Source organism: Ursus maritimus, unplaced genomic scaffold, assembly GCF_017311325.1.
Source record: "Ursus maritimus isolate PB19 unplaced genomic scaffold, ASM1731132v1 scaffold_29, whole genome shotgun sequence".
NCBI lineage: Eukaryota > Metazoa > Chordata > Mammalia > Carnivora > Ursidae > Ursus > Ursus maritimus.
The window spans coordinates 13,149,565-13,171,760 of record NW_024425452.1 but is presented as its reverse complement, the minus strand read 5'-3'; the positions used below and the strand labels follow the sequence as shown (position 1 = coordinate 13,171,760).

At 37.8% G+C, this 22,196-nt stretch overlaps 1 non-coding gene across 1 annotated transcript; it reads right to left on the bottom strand.

Annotated features, from left to right (window-relative positions):
* Positions 1-2,186: 2,186 nt before the first annotated feature.
* Positions 2,187-2,289, bottom strand: LOC121105733. Its single transcript, XR_005838384.1, has one exon. It is a non-coding gene; the product is annotated as a U6 spliceosomal RNA (small nuclear RNA).
* Positions 2,290-22,196: the final 19,907 nt, after the last annotated feature.

The following is a 22,196-nucleotide window of genomic DNA, read 5'->3' as shown; positions in this document are numbered from 1 at the left end:
CCATAAAATGCTCTAAGTGTCTTGTACCTGCATAGAGGAAGGAAGAATAGAGTCTTTCATGCTTAGATCATCAGCAATAAGAACTAGGAAAGGAGACAACTTCAGAGCAAAAAGTTCCTCTGACCATATTTTTAATGGTCCGACCCTGGTTCTTATGTGTCACAGAATTCGGTCTTTTGTTTCCTCTATATCAACCCAACAAATTTTCAAGAGCAACTAAGTTTGATTTTAGTGCTTTACAGTCTAGGGACTGCTGTCACAAAAAACTGTCCCATTGGTTCTTCACAATTACCCAGTAAGGCAGATGTTAATATTTATACCTTTTTTACATTCAATAAGCCTGAGGCTCAATGAATGGTATAATCAAAAACCAAAGCAAGGACATTTGATTCTTCAGCTCATTCTTCTTCCATTAAATCATGCTGTTTTCTTTGATTTCTACGATATAAAATTGCTCTGGTCATTTACCTAGCTATTCTCTCAAGCTTTCTGAGTTCAGAGCAATATTGAATGATAATCCTTCCCCATAATTGTCAGAGACTTCTAGCTACAAAAAATATCACAGCTCTCCATCTCTGAAGTAATACAGTAGATCTTGGGAGGTTTTAATGTCTTGATACCAGGAAAAAAATAAATTAATAAGCAAATCTGCGGCTATATTTATTCCTTCTCTCTGTTTGACATTAAGTTGGATCCACCTAAAATCTCAGTTCCTAAACAAGGATTGACAGTCATCTCAGGACAATACAGGCTGATGTTTTCACAGAGCGTAAGGAATGTTTTAGCTGGCTGCCTTTCAGGCTGTTGGCACTTTAAATGTGGCTAGCATATATGATGTGTTTTGGGTTTAATTTAAAAAGGATATTATCTTTTGATTCTGTCATTTATAGAAACAAAAATTAAAGAAAACCCCAGTATGGGAAATTATTTCATAATTTTTTAAAATTTATTTATTTCTAAGAGAGAGAGAGAGCACGAGTAGGGGGAAGCACGCAAAGGGAGAACCAGGCTCTCTGCTGAGCAGGGAGACCGTTGTCAGACTCAATCTTAGGACCCTCGCATCATGACCTAAGCTGAAGGCAGACGCTTAACCGATTGAGCCACCCAGATATCCCTCATGATTGTTTTAATGCTCATTTTCCTACCTGTGAATATTACTTATCCAAAGTCACCGTATCAGAAGACTTCTAGTACTTAGTCACATCAAATTTTTCTTCTCCTTCTGGGCTCACGCAAGGCTGAGACTTCCTATCATATGACTATTTTTGGATAATGGTTTGTGAGAAGAAATGATGAAGTATTTAATTTCTGGTCTGAGACCCTTCAGTCCTCTTTCCCATGCCTCAGCAACTAAGGAGACATCAACTTCCAAATGGTGTAGCTGCAAGACAGGGAAACTTTACAACCAGGGTTCCCATGTGGAGAAGGACACCCTGCCAAACCGTGTGAGCCATGTAAGCAAGAGCGAGAAACTTTTTGGGGTAAGCTCCTGAGATTTGGGGCTGTTTTGTTAGTGCCCATCCTAATTAAAAATCCTAAGAGTCAAAAGAGCAATGGAATTGGATTCAGAGGATCTGGATGACATCCAACTTAATAGCTTTGTCAACTTGGGTAAGTCACTTAAATTTGTTGAGTTTCAAATTCTTCCTAAGACAGAGATGATAAAAATCCTCTCTATCTATTTGAAAGAGTGATTATGAAGATCAAATTGCATAGTGCAGGTTGAGTCACTCTACAATTTATATTCATAAACGTGGTGACATAATTTTTACTCTTTGATATTGTGATTTTCTGATTAAGGGAAATTCTTCTCCTCATCTCCTACATTCCATTTCCTTAGAAAAAGTAGACAGGAAGACCAAAGTTAGGGTGCAGGAGTGAAGAGGATGCCATTCTTTTTTTATTTTAATCTATCATTATAGGCATACTGTGGCTCTGGTAATTAAATTCGAGATTTCTTAGATTCAGGTAATTCAGATTCAAGTTCCCTTCCACGACATCCAGCTGTATCAAATTTGTGTATGTCTTTACCCCCTTTAGCTTCAAGAATCAGAAAACTAAGACACCCTCTTTCATTTCTTTCAGCGCAATGCAGAGTACAAAGTAAATTATGTGTTCAAACAGCATCAAACCAGTTTCTATTATTTCTTGGATTCTTTTATGCTTTAAAATATTTATTGAGCAGAAAAAATATGGAACATTTCACGAATTTGTGTGTCATCCTTGTGAGGGGGCCGTGCTAATCTTCTCTAATTCCAATTTTAGAATATATGCTTCCAAAGCGAACACTATTTCTTGGATTCTTAATCTGATTGCCCAGTCCGACAAAACAAAAAGACCAGCAAAGCCAGTAGGCATTTATTGGACATCTCTTTTACTGATTGAATGGGCACAAAAGAGGAGAGAAACCAACATACAATTAACTTTCTACATTTTGAGCTATGAAATTTGACCATGTTTCGTGTCCTCCCCACATAAAAAAATGATGGGATATGGTGTGACTCTTCAAGTTATCACCTAATCTCTCCACTGAGTAAGCAAAACAGTGCAGTCATTAGAGAGACTCTCTAGGTGGTGACTAAAAGTGGGCTCTCTGAAGCCAGACCGAATTCCAGCTTCACTGCTCACTAAGTTACTTTGAACACGCAACTTCTTTATGCCTCAGTGTTTTAACCCGTAAAGGGGATAGAGTAATAGTACATAATTTACACAGTAGTTTTAAAAGTTAATGAGCTAATATATGTAGTGTTTAGAAAAAGGTCCATGACCTAGTGAACACTGACTGTATGGCTTACTTAATACTGTCTCCTCATAACAAATTCCAAGCTATTCCAACACAACTTGAAGGAATTGGATGCTCTAAAAGATGGGGGTAGTTTGTGGGAAGAGAGAAAACTGAGTTTTTTAGCAACTTTAATGAACACACTAAAGCAACAGAAGGTGGTAAACATGGTGTTATGAACATTTTATGATCTCATGATTGACTAGAGGTCAATAGATCTCTTCAATTTGGGGGGCCCCAATTTGTGTTTCTTTCTATGGAACACTGCATTTAAGTGAACCAATTTGGTTTATATCTAAACTGACGTGTAATCTGCCACAGAATGATCTCTTATTTCTGATAAAAGACTTTTCTTCTGGTTCCTCAAACATGAGAACTCAAGGTGATTTTGGGGTTTTTTGGTTTTTTTGGTTTGTTTTCTTGTTCGTTTGTTCGTTTGATCCTATACCTGTGTCTCCCTCGTCTAAACCCAAACAGTAGCCAAAACTGGTCAAATATTGTCACCATCAGAAAGAACGATTACACAACATTTGCAGCAACATGGACGGGACTGGAGGAGATTATGCTAAGTGAAATAAGTCAAGCAGAGAAAGACAATTATCATATGGTTTCACTCATTTATGGAACATAAGAAATAGGAAGATCAGTAGGAGAAGGAAGGGAAGAATAAAGGGGGGGGGTAAACAGAAGGGGGAATGAACCATGAGAGACTGTGGACTCTGGGAAACAAACAGAGGGCTTCAGAGGGTGGGGTATTGGGCTAGCCCGGTGATGGGTATTAAGGAGGGCACATATTGCATGGTGCACTGGGTGTTATACACAAGTAATGAATCATGGAACATTGCATCAAAAACTGGGGATGTACTGTATGGTGACTAATATAACAAAATAAATATTATAAAAAAAATATTGTCACCATAGAGTCTTTCCCACTCCTTTTCTATTGCCATTTCACAAATCCAGACCCTTATCTTTTCCTGCCTCGCTGCCCTGGGCTTTCCACTGCACTTTCTGCTACCAGTAGGCTCCACCTCCCCCTTGCTAGAGTGGATAGAAGAGCTGGTTTTTGTATTTCTTTCCAAGGATATAGATGTGAGAAAATAGCCACTTGGGTTCACTTCTTCCACTAATTATTAAATTATTTAAGGAAGAAATCATTAAAGTAACCAAGTGGTAGTTTTTTTCCTAATATGATAAGCCACATATAAATTTAAAATAGCAATGACCAATTTTATGTATGATACATACAAATTGATTGAATAGGTGCACATGTATACACACATATATACATACATATACGTGTATATATATAAAATGTGGCATTGCTTTATATATATATAAGTTTACATATATGTGTGTATATATATATATTTTATAATGTCTTCCTTCTTAAAAGGTGCAATAATTCTTCACCAATAGATATGCATGCTAGCATGAAAATAGATGTTAGTCATGAGTTCAGATCCAATAAGAAATTCCTAACTTTCAGATTACTATGCAATATTGAAGAAAACTTTGAAATGGATATCATATTTTTATTTTGGACGTTTGTTAGTTGACTTGATGCATACCTTTTCCAAATTTTGTAAGGGTCTCCATAGTACACACACACATACATTTACAGAAAGCAAACAAGTGGGAGGAATATGCTTGTCAGCTTCAATTTTGTATACATAAAAATGCATGAGAGAAGGGACTGAAAACGTAGGAGCAAAGAGACAGGAAATGTCAAGCTTGATAGGTTATGCCAAGGAAAAAGATTTACTCTAAAAATAAGTCCTACCATTTAACCTACTGGTGTTAATTTGATTTTATATTCAACACAAATACGTTGTGTCTATCGGCGATTAATTCTAGATTGTTATTCTATCAAGCTAAGATTTTTGTTGTTCAGTGGAACTCAGCATTTCAAGGCTCTTAATCTCTGATTGTCATTCAGGACAATTTTTAAAGAATTGTATGAATGTAATTGAACAACACACTATTTTGTCCCTTGTTGTTGCCCAAAGGCTCCTGTACCTTCAAAACTATAGTCATAATAGATGTGTTGCTTCCAGGTGAAAAACTTTCTCCTTCCTAAAGGATGACTCTTGAAAATTAACCTCAAGCAAACATCAAACAATATATTCCAAACACTTTTGTTTCCCCTCATGATTCGCAGGCCGAACACAAACGAGAAAAAACTGGAGTTGATCTGCAGCAGAGCTCCACTGCCCCCTCCTACTGTCCCTCAATCATTTCTTCCTTCCCTCAGACCTGATAGCTGACTCCAGCCTGTAATAGGTGTCCTACTGGAGTACCTCATCTTCGAATGACTGTTCACATGTAATCTCAGCAACACTTAATTGGAATGTGCTGCGCTCCCTCTTCTTGTTCCTGATGCCAGCCATTTAACATGTCTGTCGTTAACCCACCCCAAGGATGGCATGCGCAGTGTATCACTATTCCCCCTTTCCTGTGCCCACAGCACATATAATAAATAACCACATTCTTTCCCACTGAGTCTAGGCATCTCTAGAATTCTTATCCCCATTGCACTTCAGATAGTCTTCATCAATCATGGCTAAAACTTACTTGCTACTCCTAGGTTACTCATTCTCATTTAAAATACATGTATTATAAGAGTTCAGGAGAAATAATGATGGATTTCAAGTTTATTTTTATGAGTATTCCTTATCAAATTAACTACACATATATATTCCCCGAACGCATTGTACTCAGCTTGCTTGTAACACTTGCCACATTGTTTTGTAATTGCTTCCTTTCCTGTTTCACTGACGAGCTCCTTGGAAGAAGGAGAGCCTCACTTCTCTCTGTATAGTTAGCACACTATACAGTATTTCCACATAGTACTGGTGTGGCAAATGTTTATAGAATAAATAACTCATTGAATGAAAAAGATATTTTTAGCTGTTTTATTTATTTTACTGTTTTGGATATATTATATTACTCTGCAGTCATGAGATTAATTCTATTCTTTGCATTTACAAAGCATTTTAACTTTCTAATCCCAGGGAAATTTTGTGCAATGACTATTTTCAAATTTATATTTCACCTTAAGAAAATTCCCTTTTTTTTTTGCTCATTAAAATATTACATAAACGGACCTGTGTTTGTTCTTTTAATCAGTTGATTTAATGTTACTAATCAGTTTAAATTGTGAAAATTATTTAATAGCTATAATCCTTAAAACTATATAATTATATTGACGTAGGAGGCTATAAAGGTTTTAATACTCACACAAGTATGTGAACTTGAAAGTATCTTTGAAGGAATTAAAAACTAATTTTAAATGAATTGAATCATTTTGGGCCTTCTGAGAAGTATTTAGAATCTGAATTTTTTAAATAAATATTTTCAAAAAATAAATTACATTCATTCTTCTCTTTGTGACTCAAATATATTCCAATAGAAAATATCTGAAAAGTCAGAATCTTATAAAAGGTGAATTACTATGTATTTATTTTCAATAATAATAATAATGGTAATAATAATAATAATATATGTAAAATAACTTACAGACCACCCTTAAAGGTGTTGATTTCATGACCGTATCAAAGTGGAGATTTTTAAATGCAGAAAATGCTGACATACCATTAGAAATATTTGAAACTATCCTTTAAACCTTCTTGATTAACGCATGGTGCTAGTTTCTTCGAGTAACCCCACTCCTTCTGAATCCTCAGCTTAAACTCACCACTTGGAATTTTAGTTTGCATTTTAAAATTGACACAACACTAGTCCTTTCCCATTCCTCCTTCAGGACCTAGACTTTGTTAAATCCGGATGGCTACAATTAAACCCTACTTGAGTCTAACTCTGCTTGACATTTAAAATGGTTCTGAAAAATTAGTAAGAGTTAATCAAATGAAGACATTGGGCATGAAGCCCCATGATGGATCCAGGAAAATATATGTGGATTGGTGTTCTGAAAATTCAAAGTGAGGGAAGAGGAGTAAAACTAGACGTGGATAAGTAGATTAATGAGTCAAAGAGAACTTGCCCACAAAGACAACTTCCATGGGAGATTGAACACCATCTTGCAGGAGAAGCGGAACAACTGAAGAATATTGGCTGAGAAAGATGCATGACACTGACTGGAACCTAGAGGATGAATGTAAGAGCAAAAGAGAGTGGTACGAGGAAAACCTGAGAAGTGTCTACTGAATTCATCTAGACAAAGTACTAAAAGAAGCGACAACTGGAATAGAGAGAAAACAAACTGAAAAAACATTTATAAAACATGATACTGCATGGAGAGTGAAAGGAAGACACTGTGGCATGACTTGCGGGCTTTAGTTTTGACAATAAGCAGATTAGAGCACCCTTTACAGAGTTTGGCCCATGTGGGGAGGTGTTTCGATTTTGGACGTGGTGATTTTGAGATGAGTATGGGATAATTGAGGGGTGATGATTAGCCAACACCGTGATACCTGAGTGAGAAAACCCAGGACATGGTGTGGGCAGGAGAGAAATATTTATGAGTCATTAGCATATGAGCAGTTTTCAAAAGCAAGAAAGTTGAAGCCAGAATTGCATAACTAGTATCAACAAAGCATGAAATCAAAGTTAATGTATTAGGGAACAGGGATTTTAAGGGTTAGGCTGACAGATGATAAAATAAAAACAAAATGAAACAAAAATCAGAGCTGTTGAGAACCATGAAAAAAAAAAGTTTTCAGGAATGTGAGGTCAGATGCAGAAGAGAAGCATTGGACTTGAAAGCATGTGTGTGGGACACCTGCATATATCTTGTCTTTTTTAGATGTTTCCAAATGTCTTTATGGTGATGTTATTCTGTTAAATCAATGATACGGAGTTCTAGTACGCTATCCTGGTGTAAACCCGCCACATCCTACCCCGCCTGTAGATTACAACTAGAGAACCTGTTAAAAAAAAAAAAAAAATCAAAACACGTACTACCTTGGTACTTTAACAATAAAAACAGGCAGATTGTGAGAGGGAGTCAACATTTGGAGAAGCAAATGACAAGGGAGTGACTTTTCCATTTTCTTTTCAGGCTTTATCCCACTGGGCAGGCACTAGTCACAGAGTGGCACAGCAATATGGTGGCTAAACCCCAAAAGAAACTCCAGTTTCTACAAGAGGAACCAGGAAATGACACTGTGCAGAGAACGATTATGAAGGTTCAATTGTTCCATCATCAAAAAGAGCACTTATCTGGGATTCAGGAGACCCAATTCTAATCTGTGGTTCACTAATTTAGTTCTGTTTGATTCAACTCCTTTAAGCAATTATGTTATTCTGTGAAAAAAAAAAAGAGTAACATGACACTTTTCTGTTTAATGTCTCATAACTGTGGTAAATATTATAGCAATGTACTCAAAAGTGCTTTGAAAGATCATAAATTTATATTTAAATATGTTATTGAGCAGATTTATATTTCTGTTGGTTTAGCGTCTCTGGCATTTTTATAATATGGGTCCATATTCCAGACATCATCCAGAGTTAAAGTTCAAATAATTATTATGACTTAGCTTATCTCAGTACATTTAATGCGATTGTTATTTGATCAGCTGACATCATACTGTAAATGCTGTCTTTTTCCTTGTTTCTATCCTTTATAGGCAATTGTAGATGAAGTGTCCTAGTCTTTGTCTGTCAGATGTTTTATTTAAAGCTCCATATCTCATGAGCGAGGAAAACCCATTTAGCAATGATGGGAATCTGCTCTTTATGGCCTGTGACTTCTTCACACTTTCTTTTTTCCAGATAATTGTGGTTCTGAGAGGTTTGTGAACCAACTTAATCACTTGGAACTCATATCATTTAGATCGTCTGTACCTTCTGTAATTGTGACCTTTGAGTTTTTGAACCAGTGCCACTGGAAGAAGAGCTTGATTTTTTTTTCTCTTTATAGTGGTATTTGGAATAATTACTGTTTTGGATATAATCATTTGGAAGCAGATGTCCAGATTTGACTGAATACAGCCCTGTGAATTCCTTTTGGATCAATTGTATTCTGTGTATTTCAAAAAGAAATAATTTCAATTGTAACCACATATTCCCTTCCCTTTCTCTCCTCTCCTGTTTCCTTTCTCTTTGTCTTTTTCTCTTCTCTTCCTCAGGCTTCTCCTCTTTTTCTTCCTCTCTCTTTTTTCCTCTTTCCCCACCCCCACTCTTTCTTTTCTTTTCTCTCTCCCTTTAAGGGTACATTAGCCCCTACCTTTTATTTTTTGGTTCTTTAGCCCCTTTTATCTTTTTTAAATAAAGCATAAACCATTACAAAATATTTATTCTCTGTAATTAAATTAAAACATATCAAAGCACTTCCAAGATTATGCAGACTTAAAATCAGTCAGATTTCAAAGGACAATGATTTGCATTAACAAAATAATCCAAGTCCCATTCGTACCAATGAACCACATATTCTATTCTATCTGTTTCACTGACCATGTCACATAAATAGAAGAACCTCTGCCATTTGAACAATAGATGCTGGAAGAGGAAAAAGTCTCAAGCTTCACACAGTACTCCATTTCTCTTCAAAATTGGTATATTTCTATCATCACAGCACAAACATGTTGTCAATATTTTCTAAAAGTTAAAAAAATGGAAATATATCTTGAGACAAAAATACATGCCACTTTAAATTAGAATATTATTTTCAGTTAAAAATTCTTGAGACATTTTGAAGGTCTATGGAAACACAGACGTAGATAATTTAATACACCACACACACACACACACACACACACGCACACCCACTGCATAGAAATAATCAATATTGGCCTAAAATGAAAATGAAAATATAAATATTTATTCAAAGCTAGAGTAATATTTGCAATCAATATCTATTTATTATATATGTTTTATGCTCTCTTGGTTCAGCTGTTATCTTTTTCAGATTAAGCAACAGCTGAAGTATCTATAAATCTACTAAAATTTACATATAAACTAGATTGACATGTCAATTACTTTGCATCTAATTTAATAAAGATTACTGAATAATAATAACACTAACAGAAATGATAGCTACCATTTTAGAGTATGCCTGGCATGATGCCAAGCAATTCCCACCACCCTCCACACACACACACACACACACACACACACACACACACACTCAATTTCATCAACACAATGATCTTTTTGCTACAGGTAACTAAGCTAACGTTAGAAAACTGATTGTATTACTCAATTTTAAATAACTACTGCAGCAGTAGTGGGATTCGAACACTGGCCTGATTATTCTTTTAAACCAAAGAAAGTCCCTTCTTGGTACTAGGAGCCGAGAATACGGAAGTGATGAACAACTAGACCCTGTGCTCAAGCCCTTCACAGTCCAAATTGAGCAGGTAGGTGACAGATTCATAAGCCACTAAAATCAATAAAGAATATATAGATAAATGCAATGGAGAGATATTTACATGATAAGGTGTAGAGCTAGAAGGGAAAAGGCAGTATACTGATAGAGTAAACCTTACTTCTGCAGACAGTAGTGGAGAATTCTCACCCAGAGCTCTGCCTTCCGCCACTTGGCTACAGCTCAAAGACTGTGACGTGCACATTTCTGATTTGTAAGGCTTCTGCCTCTGAAAACACAGCACTGTCATTGGAAAGGATGGACCTTTTGGTTGGGAAAGGCTTAGTGCTCCCCACCCACTCACTCATTGATAGTCAGCTTGGAGTTGATCCCCGCGCGCTCTACTCTGAGTGGGATAGGTATCTCCCACTCTCTGAAGAGCAGGTCCTGTGTTTCATATGGACCACCAGCCCATATGAAACTCTCCTACGGGTCAAAGTGTGAAGGGAGCAATTCTCCCTTGTCGGAATGTGGAGTGTTCCTCATAACATCACCACTTTGCCATCATCATTTGCAGATGTAGGAAAATAGATTATAAGCTATTTTAAAGATTTTATTTTATGCACGATAAAACCAGTAGCATTTTCCTTTTCCATATCAATTCTTTTTGTCTGTGCATGGGATGTTGTAAATAAAGGAAAGAAAAAAGTTAGGTTGGTTCTGAATGTGTGGATAAGTTGGAGATTGGTGGAAGCATTGTCATCTGAGCAGTAGTCAAGTCACAGTGAACAGGAGCACTACTGAGGAGGGAGTGCTGCTAACGTGCCTAAAAGCATAACTAACGTGAGGTCACTGAGGGAGGAGAGGGATTTATAAGTGTGTGAGCGACTCCCTGCAGTGCACATAGATAGTTGGTTATCTTGGCATGATTTGCATTAAAGAAATAAGTTTATTCTACATCAAAATAAAAAGCTTCTGCACAGTGAAGGAAACAGTCAACAAGACTAAGAGGCAACCTACTGAATGGGAGAAGGTATTTCCAGTTGACATCCGATGAAGGGTTAGTATCCAAAATACGAACAAAGAACTAATACAATTCAACATCCAAAAAACAAATAATTAAACAATGGGCAGAACACATGAACAGACATTTCTCCAAAGAAGACATCCCGATGGCCGAGAGACACATGAAAAGATGCTCCACATCAGTCATCATCAGGGAAATGCACATCAAAACTACAATGGGACATCACCTCACACCTGTCAGAGTGGCTCAAATTAAAAATACAAGAAACGAGTGTTGGCGAGGATGTGGAGAAACAGGAACCCTCTTGCACTGTTGGTGGGAATGCAAACTGAAGCAGCTACTGTGGAAAACAGCATGCAGGTTCCTCAAAAAGTTAAAAATAGAACTACCCTATGATCCAGTAATCACACTACTGGGTATTTAACCCCAAAATACAAAAACACTAATTCAAAAGGATATAGGCACTGCTATATTTATAACAGCATTATTTTACAATAGTCAAATTATGGAAGTGGCCCAAGTGTCCATGGGTAGATGAATGGATAAAAAGTTGTGGTGTACATATACAATAGAATATTATTCAGCCATAAAAATGAATGAAATCTTAGCATTTACGACAACATGGAAGGAGCTAGAGTACAAAGCTAAGTGAATTAAGTCAGAGAAAGACAAAAACCATATGATTTCCTTCATCTGTGGAATTTAAGAAACAAAACTAATGAACAAAGAAAAATGAGAGAGAGAGAGAGAGAGAGAGAGAAACCAAAAAACAGACTTTCAACTATAGAGAACTGATGGTTACCAGAGGGGAGGTGGGTGGGAGAGATGGGAGAAATAGGCGATGGAGGTTAAAGTGTGCACTCCTCATGACGAGCACTGATCAACGTATAGACTTGTTGAATCGCTATATTCTTTGCCTGAAACTAATATAACGCTGTTTGTTGACTATACTGGAATTAAAATGTAAAAACTTAAAGGGGCGCCCAGATGGCTCAGTTGGTTAAGTGTCTGGCTCTTGATTTCAGCTCAGGTCATGATCTCAGTGTCCTGGGATCGAGTCCCGTGTCAGGCTCCACACTCCGTGGGGAGTCTGCTTGAGGATTCTCTCTGTCCTCTCCCTCTGCCCCTTCTCTGACTTGGGCTTGCTCACTCACTCTCTCTCTCAGATAAATCTCTAAAAAAAAAAAAACACTTAAAAAAATAAGTTTATCATTTCGTGAAGTGATTAAAAAAAATGCTGCCCTCAGAATAAAACTACTGACTGCTATAAAGCGGTTTGATTTCATATAGCAATTTTGTTCAAATCTTAGTTTTAAAAAACTAAATTTAAAAATTCAGTTTCACTTCTCACCATCATGGATTTCTTGATGATAATAATACAAATGCTAACATCAATCTATTTTTTTTCATTTTTGATTTTAGTGTTCCTTACTATTTATGTTTTAGGCAAAATTATTTAAAATTATATTTTCAACTGAAAATATGGATAGGTGGTTTAAAATAGGAAATTTTAAGCATAGACTTGAAATAAATGGAAATGTACAAAATTCATGAGGGATAGTCAGAAACCCATGGAGTGTTGCGACAGCTATGGTATTTTTCCAGAGGCCGACCATGTGCATAATAGAAAGATGGAAGTATTCTTCTAACCACAATGAGTAGGTGGTTGTTAAAAATCAACAGTAAATTTAGCAAGTCAAGGACATACCAAAATGAATATTTGAAATACTGGTTTCATTGCTGTGAATTTCAAATGAACATAAAATGTAATATCTTAAAAGAGAAGCCTGAAACAAAGCAAAAATTTTACTATCCCTCTTCAATACTAGTATATAAATTTATTTTTTTAATTAGGTCTTTTAAGATATATTTCTAGCGAAAAAAGTGAAAAGGGAAACAGCATATATTACATATGCTAGGGTACCTCTTGAAAAAGAAAAGCAATAAATACATTCAGGCAGCTTGTATATGTATGTATCTACATATGTATCTATCTATGTCTATCCCTCTTATGTATGGAAAGAGAGTAACAAGACAGAGAGAAATGTATATGTTCATAAATGTATAGATCACCTCTGAAACAAAAATCAGGAAGCTGTAACAGTAGTTGCTTTCGAGAGAAAACTGTCAGGCGAGTCACGTGGGAAGGAGAGCCTGCATCATACTTATATCCTTCTACACTGTTCAAATGTTCTAGCAAACATGCTAATTTCCATTTCAATAATGATAATAAACAAAACCACGCACATAAACAAAAAAATCACCAACTCTTGAAGAAAAATCACCTGAAATATTTTGGTATCTACAATCAAGGCATCTATACTGACAGCAAGAGAATGACAAATGAAGTCAGCCGCAATCAATAATGTTAAGTGCCCTTTTCAGTCAGTTGCAGAATCACCTTGGAAGGAAGAATGAGAACTGTAAAAGGTGCTTCTTCTATGACTCTCTGAGCTGTGGGAAAGGGTCAAATCTGTTTTGGATTGGGGGGGAAAATCAGTTATCTTTTTAACAGCCAGCCTGAACACAGGTACTCTTCTGGCCTGAGTGAACGATGTTAGCAGACGGGGCCTCTGGCCACGGGCAAGACACGTGTGCACAGTAGATTGGCTGACTTGAACCTAGTGTCTTACTGGACCTTGCTTGGTCCATTTACCGTGATGATAGCGGAGAAAAAACTTGTAAAACGTGTGGCAGCTAATAACAATTTAAGTAATTACAAGTAATTTGAAATAAAAACAGTGAATAAGTTATCTTCCAGAAATCAAACATCCCCCAGAACAATTTCTAGAACATAGCAGTTGTTCAACAATTATTTGGTGAATTGACTTTTTAACAAGCTTACAGTAAATGAATTAAAATAAATCTATTTCCTGAATGTTCATAGTGTACCATTTCCTAAGAATACTTCAATGTGTTCCCCTACTTTTTTTTCCCCCATAAGTCAAAAGGAATGGTTAGACAGTAACTTTTGTTATATTTAATGACCTCTTTTGTAATTACGTGAATAGTAGTAACCTTGAAATCTCACTTTGCTGTGTCTTCCCGGGGGGAAGGTGATGGTAAGAGTTTTCAACTCAAGGTTGAATTATCTGTCTCCCTGGAGGAAAATAATCAGTGAAAAGGGGATGAGAGCTATATAGGGTTAGTAACTCCGTGCATTTTAAGAATGAAGAGTGGCCCAGGGTTGACAAACTCAGCAGATTTGTTTTTAGTACTAAATTTCCGTCAACATTACAAGGCACTATAATCATTTTTTTTACTCTTTTCTTCTTTTTAATCTACACTTAACAAGATCACACTAATGAAATGAAACTTTAGATTTAGATCTAGAGTGCTCTTTGTGGTGCTATAAGGAATTTGTGTTAATTCACACACTAAAAAATAGCAGAATTAGTAAGGTGACTTAGCTGAGAAAAATGCTTGGACTGAGAGTTCTCTGTGCCAACAGAAAAGACTAACTGGCTGCTCCAACACCACTTTACTGCTACATACATGCAATTCTATTCTCAACAGAAGCATATTTTTAATGACATTTTCAACAATTGACTAAAAATATTGCTTTCCCCCATTCTTTGGTACGTACCATTCTGAGTGCTTCTCTGCAGCGATTGCTATGATATACTCATCGATCAGCGGAAAATATAATTTGAATCCATACATGTGCATCGGAATACTTAAAATACTATGTCACCAAGACAGGTACCAGGAATTTGCAAGAGGCAGCATATAACATGTGATGAAGGCTCAGTGACTGCCTCTGAACTATTGCTTGATCCTAAGAGGGTTCAAGAATGTGCTAGGCAGGGTGCTAGGTATTCTGCGTATGGCATTCCATTAAAACTGCAGAGCAACACATCTTTCCCTCCCAATTTCATAAGCAAAAGCAATCCCATGCAGCACATAGCATTTAATCCCCAATCGTGTAAGGGATTTGCCTAAGATGGTAGGTGATAAAGCCGAACTGGAACCCAGGAAATTTCACTACCTATTCTAAGCACTATAAACCCTGAAACTCTGTAAACCCCTGATGGATAGGACACGCTTTTACTCCGATGGTAAATAATGTAAGACAATAATTTGTTAATAAAGGAGTCCTTGCGGGCATCGCTGGCCCCTTCGGGCTTGGCGCTAACTGGAATTGATTTCTGCTCAAAAAAATTGGAAAATGTTAAATATGCCTCAGTTTATCTTTTCAAAGTTCTCCTGCCGGACGAGAGAACCAAAGGAGACCTTCCCACCTCTTGCCCCTGCCCCTGGCAACCCCCAAGAGCAACAAAGCAGCCAGACATCACTCACCGGCCCTTTAGGCTCGCTGTTTCCCCGCCATCTCTGGAGGTGGTGGCTAAGTCCCTGTAGGATCCTGGATCCTCGCTCCCCAGCTTTTGTGTTAGGAACTTTCAGACTTCATTTGAACATTTTTTTCCCCAGACTGAATCCAGAAACCAGCCAGTGTCCAGGAGGTCCTGGGTCTGACCTAGAAACCAAACCATATCTGTGTCAGACTGGGTCCAACATAGAAACTGGACTGCGGCTAGTGTGAGGCATCAGGTAAATACAATTTTAAGGCTAAACAAGTAGGTTACCCTTAGCCTTCGCAAGGATAACCTTGAATTTCTGTGGCCACAGTAGAGAACTTTTAACCACCTTAGATAAGCTTATACACTTACAAAGTGCGCTGGGGAAAAAAGCCTCTCAGTCAGATACTCACAGCAAAGGGTAAAGGGACAATTATTTTTCCTCCTATACAGTTTCTAGTGACCAGGGTGAGACCCTCTGGGACACCCCACTCACTGTGGAGCCTGCAGACAGTACCCTGGGAAAAGCCAGGGAAGAGCAAGAATTCTTAACAAAGTCAGCTCTCCCAGATCTCTACCTACCGTGCCTAGTTGATAGAGAAAGGCAGAATTTTACAACGCCCCTTTCCAAATTCAGACTGACAAGAAAAAACATTGGTTATTGACTTTTTTTCTCTCCTAGGAATAGCTATGCCTTTTTGTTTGTCTCACTTGTGCCTTGAGGACTTGGCTTGGCAACTGTCAGGGCTGTGGGCCCTCAAAATATGGCCAGACAACGAAGGGGAGCAGACTTTGCCACCCCAAAATAGGTCTTGTTAGCATAAGGATTACTTTGAGCTAAAAACAGTCAAAACCCAGCAGATTCAGGAGAAGCGCTTTCCTTCACCTTCAAAGACCGCAGTTTACGCCGGAAAGGGGCCTCACCAGAAAGGGAGCTATTACCAGGGATAGATTTGTATGCAAAATTTTATCTGCCTAAGATTTTCTCAACATCTCTTGCGTTCCTGTGAATGGCATTTCTTCCCTTTGTATCCCTAGACTCCTACACCTTTCCTTAGCTCTAGATATTACATAAGCCATGTTACCCGGCTGCCCTTTGGGTCCTCATATTTTTATGGGCCTCCTATCTACAAAATTTAACTTCTGTTAATCTGTATCAATTTAACTATTAGACCAGCCAAAAAACGTAGAAGGGAAGAATGGGAAAAAATGTCCTGTCCCTTCAACAGAACTGTGGGTTGCCTCCCATTTATGGCCAGATATAGCTAGATGGGATTGTGGGTTCCACTCCATTTACAGCTAGCGTCCTACTGACTATTTCCAGCTCTCGGGGGAATTGTCTAGGTCTTTCTTTCTTTTGCTTATCTTTGGGAGTTGCTCTGGATCTTGGAAGTGTGGCATCTTTTGCACCCTCTTTGAGGACTCCCCTTATGCCCATGGGGTTGTTCAGTGATGCAAGGGATATTTACTATTTGTCCTAGTACAACCTGAAAATTTGTCCTAGTAAAACCTGTAAAAGGATTTTTCTTACGCAGCTCTATGGTTAGAAGTTGGCTAAATTAGAGGCTGATATTCAGAGCCCGATAGAAACTTTTTTTTTTTTTTAGGTCTTCTCCTCTAAGCTAAAATAAAACTGTGTACCCAGATGGAAAGAAAACACATTCTGAAGCCATTGTGGAAGAATTTACTAAAATATGTCAAAGACACACAGCTCTAAATCCAGAACACAGGGATCTCTTGATTTCCATCTTAACTTAAATTCCTATCCCTAATACTAAGAAACAAACTAGGAATCCTGTAGTTGAATGGCTTGGTCAGTCTCCTTATTATTCGGGTTGCAACTGAATTCTTTGAGGAATTAAAACAACTGTATTTGTCTTACAAATAGTCTTTGCAAGAACGGAAACATAGCTCTAGAAACAATTCAAAGCCCACCTTTCCTTTCTGCCAATCCCCAGACCTCCCCTATTCATCTCAAAAGGTATGCAGATGTTGTAAAAGACCTGGATTTGGGAAAGAGAGTCCTTCCGGGGAAACTTAAATTCTTTCTCTCTGGTCCTGAGATGTAGATTTTCTACCTGGTCTTCCCTAGGGTCCCAAAGCCAAGTCTTAAAATGCAAACTTCAGGGAGGTGATTCTCATGGGACAAACCTGAATTGATAGTTAAAAAAAAATAAATTGTAGAAGATTCTTAAGATTCTCTTTCTCCGCTTCCCTCTGCCCCTACTCCTACCTCCCGAGCCCCCACTCATGCTCTCTCTCTTGCTCTCACACTCACTCTCTCTGAACATATTAGAGCATTTACTAAGAACATACAGTGATACTACAATGCCTAAATATGGTCTTAAAATGAAAAGAAACAGAGCTCTCCTTCCCTCAAATGCATGCCTTTCAGAAGTACCATTATTGCAGAAAAATGAGCCATTTCTTTTAACACAAAAATCACATGGCCTTTTCATCCTCCTTTGTATAAAAGAAATGTTTACTTACTTAAGAAGTTTATTTTCCCGAGCACATTATCAAATTTGTTTCTACTTAAACATCAACACGGGAGCATTCCTCACGCCGTGGGATTATTATTTTGAGATAATTAAAGAGCACACGGAATATGCATATGGCAGATCAACATAAACCACACATACCAAAGCCGCTGCTGAAATTGTGTCAAAAACACAAACAAACAAACAGATAGCTCAGAAGCTTAGGTTGTATAATATATTCCATTTGAGATCATCTACAAAGGCTTGGAAAACTACTCAGAACTGCAACACATTGTAGAACTTCAAAGGACAAGAAAAAAGCATGTAAATGGTTTTGTTTTTGTTTTCCTTTGTTCTCGTTTTCCCGAGTTGTGAAAGAGGAGCTCACGGAGTCCCATCAGCAGCCATGCCTAAGAATGACCCACCTAACAGTCGTGCCATCGAAGCCTAACGAAAAGACATTATTCTCTATGCCAAACACCATGAATTGTTTCCCAAAGCTTACATGAAGCCTATGGAAATATCTTACCTGGACCATACGGTGTTGGCTTTTTTTTTTTTTAATGGAATTATTTATCAACATTTAAAATGAGGATATTTCTGATATTTCAGATTTTCTTTCTGGTAACTCTGATCCCCCATTTGGTGGGGGCCACTGAATAGCAACTGTCCCTCTTCACAACCCACCGTCCTCTTCACTCCCTTCCCCTAGCCTCTCTTACTTCCGCCCACTTTTTGCCTGGTTCCGACAAGCACCTAAGTTTACAATTCTTGCCTTTCCCCAAGTTCCATCCTCCAATTTCCACATTTCTGTTCACAGCACACCCATTTACATAATTTACGCTTAAACAATTTTTCAGGCTTTCTCCCCCCCCCCCGCCCCCCTTCTCTGTTTATCCTTTATCCATCCCCAATCAGTCACAGGGTCCACATGTCCATAAGACATAATATCACCGACCTCATCCAGGACATGATTTAATGCCTACATTACTTTAAGCAGACTCCTACCTTACTTTCTGACTCTCTTTTCCAAAACTGAACCCCCAACTTAACTAACCAGGGTAATTTTCCTAAATTTGTTGACCTTTTCACTTACCTATACATACTTACTGGTCTTGTCAGGGTATTCTGAAGCTTATCCTTAGAACCATAACACATTTTGGGTCTCTTTTTGCCCCCTACCCCAAGTGACTTCTTTTGGGAGACCTAGGGTTTTCCTTTGCCCTCTAGGACCAATGACCTTTCTCTTTTCCAATATCCTTTAGTGCTGATTATCTAATGATACGATGCTAATTATTTCCTCTTAGCTTCTGTTTTTTTCATGCTTAATTCTCTATCTCCTAGTAGATCACAGACACTTCCATGGTACAAACTAGGTTTTCTTCTGCATGTTCAGCAATGTGGTGGGCAGTCCATGATATTTTATTAAACATATTTCCTTAAATGAAGTGAATTGAATTATATACATCGAAACACCAACCCCATATAGTGCAATTTTAAACCAAGATAAAGAATCTTTGAACAGGGGAAGGAACCAGCAACACACTGAGTGAGAGAGAGTGTGTTGAAATACACTTAGGTTTTTATGACATTCGGACAGACGAACATTTGGACCCCTACCACCACCTAACTGTTATGAGATCAGAATCAAATTCTTTAAGCGTAGAATTCCATAGTCCTTAGTTATAAGTTGAAAATAACAATTCAGATTATCATATCAACCTGACAAAGGTGTCTCAAAAATGAAACATATTTATCTATTTAACATGCAGTTTACACTGCCTAGAGACAGGTAGCACTGGACACACACCAAGTACCTTATAATATTAGAATTGTATTTTAGAAAGGTAAATCGAAATAAGGTCATCCAGACAGAACTCAAAACAGAGCAAGGGTCTACATGCAAAGAAGTAAAAACATCTTCAAGAAAGAGTGGACTAACTTCCATAAGGAGAATTCATTATAATTTATTCACATATTCATTTATGAAATAAATATTTCCGTATGTCCTAGTCTGTACCCAGCACCATGCTACACAGTGAAGATATTGTAACGAGAAAAACTAGACACATCCTAACCTCATGGGATTAATAATCTGGTAAAGGAAAGAGAGACAGACATTTAGGGAAAAAATGACAAATATTATGAGTATTATAAAGAAGGAATACACAGTACCATGGCAGCGTGGCTGAATGGAAGCCTGGATGGGAGGGGTTGCACAAAGAAAAGCTAAAGAGACAGAAGCTATACCATCAAAGCCTTATAAATACATTCAGGATTTGGGATATGATTGTTAGGGATAATAGGATTCCACTGAAGGACTTCAAATATGAGAATAATGAGGTCATACTAATTTTTATTGTTGTCCTTTGGGCTTTTAAAAATGTTTTTATTTTGAGATAATAGTCACTGTGACTTTTAAAAGTAACTTTTTCTTGGAAAATGATCAGGGAAGAGGAAAACTGGATGTGAAGAGATGGGTATAAAGGCTACTGTGGTGATTCAGGTACAGTGAGTATATTTTTAATTTCATCCTTCGTCTCTTTAGGGGACATCCCATTCCTATTCCTAATCTAAATGGTGTTCTTGAAGCTAACACCATTCTTCCTTTCCTGGGGTTCAATGCCAGACTAGCCGCCTTTCTCATCACTGTACTGGCCCTGGAGTGAATAACATAGCAATGTATATTACTAAATAAAGATGGCAAACCAGTTCTTTTTGAGGGGCTGGTAGGGGTGCTGAGAAAAAGATCATCTTTCTTCTGGTGGGAAAGCCAATGCTAAGGATCATATAAGTCTGAGCTGTAGCAAGAAAAGAGCAAGCTTAAAAAGCTAACCCAGAAGAAAGCAGAGCTAAGTGGTAATTTGGATTTCCGTCACTGAAAACTACAAAATCCTGAAACCAGCATGGTGGTGGAGGGAATTAAAAAAATAAAAAGAACAATATACTATGTAAAACTGAATTTAAAAAGAATATAAAGTCATCCTTAGCATTTAAAAAATAGCTTGACTCCAACTTAAGATATTAGGTGTACGTGAAAATACTCACACATGCAATATATTCAAGATGTTTGTTGAATTTTATCTGATGAAGAATGAGAAATTTGAAGTAGAATATTTGTGTCAATTTAGTCACCAAATTCTATCATAAACATGGTATAAAAATGTCTAGCCCTAGCTTTCCAAAGCACAGATGGCGTTCACAACTTTATTTTCTGTTTTTCTGTCTCTCAGCACAGCTCTGAAGCAGTACGCTACCCAGGTGGCAGAACCCAGTGGCACTTCTGGATTCATTCTACATATAGTCATTCCGAGGCAGGCTGCTACATGGCTCTGGCCTTTGTTGGGTTTGGCAGTCACTCTCTACTGATTCTGAAACTATGAACACAGTGAGTTCTTGTAGTAACAAGTTATCTTCTTAAGTAGTATCCAAACTACATCCTATCAGCGATGCTTTTCCAAGAAGTCATGCTTAACACAGAATGATTTCAAAATAGACTGAATAACCAGGACCTAGCTCAGTTTCCTCAACAACAACCCTGTGCTTGCTTAACGCCCTTCCACTAAGCTGATGACATGGGAAACGGACCAAATTGAATCTAAGCATGCCAATGGAAGCTACCTACATTTGCTTTTATTTTAGGGCTTGATATTTCCAAGAAAGACAACATATTCGTAGAGTGTGTTTTACCGGATTAAGTCCCACTGCCTGCACTGTCACTTACCCAAGCTCTGAAAGAACCTTACTAAGGGATTTGTGATTACCTGTAACTACAGACTTTTCTTTGCTATTGGACTTGTGAACCACACATTCACGCTCTTATCTAACAGCTTGAGGAAACATTTCCTCCCTGCAGTTTCCATGACCGTATGCTTTTCTGAGTCTCCTGTACTGTTGACACCTCATTCTTCAATTTCTTTTTGCTTTCTGATTCTGTGAGCCAAGATTCTATTCAAAGCTGTGCATACCTCACTCCCCACCTCTCGTTCTCCCTGACTTTAGTTCAGCTCCCTATTTCTATCAAAAAGAAACCTCGCATATATATATCTATATCTATATCCATCTGTCATGTTAAACTCGACATCCTCAAAGTAAAACAATCAAATTTCTTTCTTTCTTTCTTTTTTTTTTTTTTTAAGATTTTATTTATTCATTCGACAGAGATAGAGACAGCCAGCGAGAGAGGGAACACAAGCAGGGGGAGTGGGAGAGGAAGAAGCAGGCTCATAGCAGAGGAGCCTGACGTGGGGCTCGATCCCATAACGCCAGGATCACGCCCTGAGCCGAAGGCAGGCGCTTAACCGCTGTGCCACCCAGGTGCCCCCAAATTTCTTTCTAACTG